Source organism: Bombus flavifrons, chromosome 4 (assembly GCF_040668555.2).
Source record: "Bombus flavifrons isolate JBK064 chromosome 4, iyBomFlav1_principal, whole genome shotgun sequence".
NCBI classification, from domain to species: Eukaryota; Metazoa; Arthropoda; class Insecta; order Hymenoptera; family Apidae; genus Bombus; species Bombus flavifrons.
Genome location: NC_138445.1, coordinates 28,512 through 32,207, shown reverse-complemented (window position 1 = coordinate 32,207; position 3,696 = coordinate 28,512).

Here is a 3,696-nt window from a genome sequence, read left to right as displayed (position 1 = left end):
CTGCTTTATACAGCGCTTATCACAGTTTTTGCACTGTGTTCACACTGGTTCCAGTCGAACACGATACAATTTTAGTCTTTTTTAATTCTCAAGGCCAATAATTAGATTCAACGTAGATCCTCTATTTTTCGGGATACATGGACAATTCGATACGCGTTCTACTCCACATTTGCTGCTTTATACAGCGCTTATCACAGTTTTTGCACTGTGTTCACACTGGTTCCAGTCGAACACGATACAATTTTAGTCTTTTTTAATTCTCAAGGCCAATAATTAGATTCAACGTAGATCCTCTATTTTTCGGGATACATGGACAATTCGATACGCGTTCTACTCCACATTTGCTGCTTTATACAGCGCTTATCACAGTTTTTGCACTGTGTTCACACTGGTTCCAGTCGAACACGATACAATTTTAGTCTTTTTTAATTCTCAAGGCCAATAATTAGATTCAACGTAGATCCTCTATTTTTCGGGATACATGGACAATTCGATACGCGTTCTACTCCACATTTGCTGCTTTATACAGCGCTTATCACAGTTTTTGCACTGTGTTCACACTGGTTCCAGTCGAACACGATACAATTTTAGTCTTTTTTAATTCTCAAGGCCAATAATTAGATTCAACGTAGATCCTCTATTTTTCGGGATACATGGACAATTCGATACGCGTTCTACTCCACATTTGCTGCTTTATACAGCGCTTATCACAGTTTTTGCACTGTGTTCACACTGGTTCCAGTCGAACACGATACAATTTTAGTCTTTTTTAATTCTCAAGGCCAATAATTAGATTCAACGTAGATCCTCTATTTTTCGGGATACATGGACAATTCGATACGCGTTCTACTCCACATTTGCTGCTTTATACAGCGCTTATCACAGTTTTTGCACTGTGTTCACACTGGTTCCAGTCGAACACGATACAATTTTAGTCTTTTTTAATTCTCAAGGCCAATAATTAGATTCAACGTAGATCCTCTATTTTTCGGGATACATGGACAATTCGATACGCGTTCTACTCCACATTTGCTGCTTTATACAGCGCTTATCACAGTTTTTGCACTGTGTTCACACTGGTTCCAGTCGAACACGATACAATTTTAGTCTTTTTTAATTCTCAAGGCCAATAATTAGATTCAACGTAGATCCTCTATTTTTCGGGATACATGGACAATTCGATACGCGTTCTACTCCACATTTGCTGCTTTATACAGCGCTTATCACAGTTTTTGCACTGTGTTCACACTGGTTCCAGTCGAACACGATACAATTTTAGTCTTTTTTAATTCTCAAGGCTAATAATTAGATTCAACGTAGATCCTCTATTTTTCGGGATACATGGACAATTCGATACGCGTTCTACTCCACATTTGCTGCTTTATACAGCGCTTATCACAGTTTTTGCACTGTGTTCACACTGGTTCCAGTCGAACACGATACAATTTTAGTCTTTTTTAATTCTCAAGGCCAATAATTAGATTCAACGTAGATCCTCTATTTTTCGGGATACATGGACAATTCGATACGCGTTCTACTCCACATTTGCTGCTTTATACAGCGCTTATCACAGTTTTTGCACTGTGTTCACACTGGTTCCAGTCGAACACGATACAATTTTAGTCTTTTTTAATTCTCAAGGCCAATAATTAGATTCAACGTAGATCCTCTATTTTTCGGGATACATGGACAATTCGATACGCGTTCTACTCCACATTTGCTGCTTTATACAGCGCTTATCACAGTTTTTGCACTGTGTTCACACTGGTTCCAGTCGAACACGATACAATTTTAGTCTTTTTTAATTCTCAAGGCCAATAATTAGATTCAACGTAGATCCTCTATTTTTCGGGATACATGGACAATTCGATACGCGTTCTACTCCACATTTGCTGCTTTATACAGCGCTTATCACAGTTTTTGCACTGTGTTCACACTGGTTCCAGTCGAACACGATACAATTTTAGTCTTTTTTAATTCTCAAGGCCAATAATTAGATTCAACGTAGATCCTCTATTTTTCGGGATACATGGACAATTCGATACGCGTTCTACTCCACATTTGCTGCTTTATACAGCGCTTATCACAGTTTTTGCACTGTGTTCACACTGGTTCCAGTCGAACACGATACAATTTTAGTCTTTTTTAATTCTCAAGGCCAATAATTAGATTCAACGTAGATCCTCTATTTTTCGGGATACATGGACAATTCGATACGCGTTCTACTCCACATTTGCTGCTTTATACAGCGCTTATCACAGTTTTTGCACTGTGTTCACACTGGTTCCAGTCGAACACGATACAATTTTAGTCTTTTTTAATTCTCAAGGCCAATAATTAGATTCAACGTAGATCCTCTATTTTTCGGGATACATGGACAATTCGATACGCGTTCTACTCCACATTTGCTGCTTTATACAGCGCTTATCACAGTTTTTGCACTGTGTTCACACTGGTTCCAGTCGAACACGATACAATTTTAGTCTTTTTTAATTCTCAAGGCCAATAATTAGATTCAACGTAGATCCTCTATTTTTCGGGATACATGGACAATTCGATACGCGTTCTACTCCACATTTGCTGCTTTATACAGCGCTTATCACAGTTTTTGCACTGTGTTCACACTGGTTCCAGTCGAACACGATACAATTTTAGTCTTTTTTAATTCTCAAGGCCAATAATTAGATTCAACGTAGATCCTCTATTTTTCGGGATACATGGACAATTCGATACGCGTTCTACTCCACATTTGCTGCTTTATACAGCGCTTATCACAGTTTTTGCACTGTGTTCACACTGGTTCCAGTCGAACACGATACAATTTTAGTCTTTTTTAATTCTCAAGGCCAATAATTAGATTCAACGTAGATCCTCTATTTTTCGGGATACATGGACAATTCGATACGCGTTCTACTCCACATTTGCTGCTTTATACAGCGCTTATCACAGTTTTTGCACTGTGTTCACACTGGTTCCAGTCGAACACGATACAATTTTAGTCTTTTTTAATTCTCAAGGCCAATAATTAGATTCAACGTAGATCCTCTATTTTTCGGGATACATGGACAATTCGATACGCGTTCTACTCCACATTTGCTGCTTTATACAGCGCTTATCACAGTTTTTGCACTGTGTTCACACTGGTTCCAGTCGAACACGATACAATTTTAGTCTTTTTTAATTCTCAAGGCCAATAATTAGATTCAACGTAGATCCTCTATTTTTCGGGATACATGGACAATTCGATACGCGTTCTACTCCACATTTGCTGCTTTATACAGCGCTTATCACAGTTTTTGCACTGTGTTCACACTGGTTCCAGTCGAACACGATACAATTTTAGTCTTTTTTAATTCTCAAGGCCAATAATTAGATTCAACGTAGATCCTCTATTTTTCGGGATACATGGACAATTCGATACGCGTTCTACTCCACATTTGCTGCTTTATACAGCGCTTATCACAGTTTTTGCACTGTGTTCACACTGGTTCCAGTCGAACACGATACAATTTTAGTCTTTTTTAATTCTCAAGGCCAATAATTAGATTCAACGTAGATCCTCTATTTTTCGGGATACATGGACAATTCGATACGCGTTCTACTCCACATTTGCTGCTTTTATACAGCGCTTATCACAGTTTTTGCACTGTGTTCACACTGGTTCCAGTCGAACACGATACAATTTTAGTCTTTTTT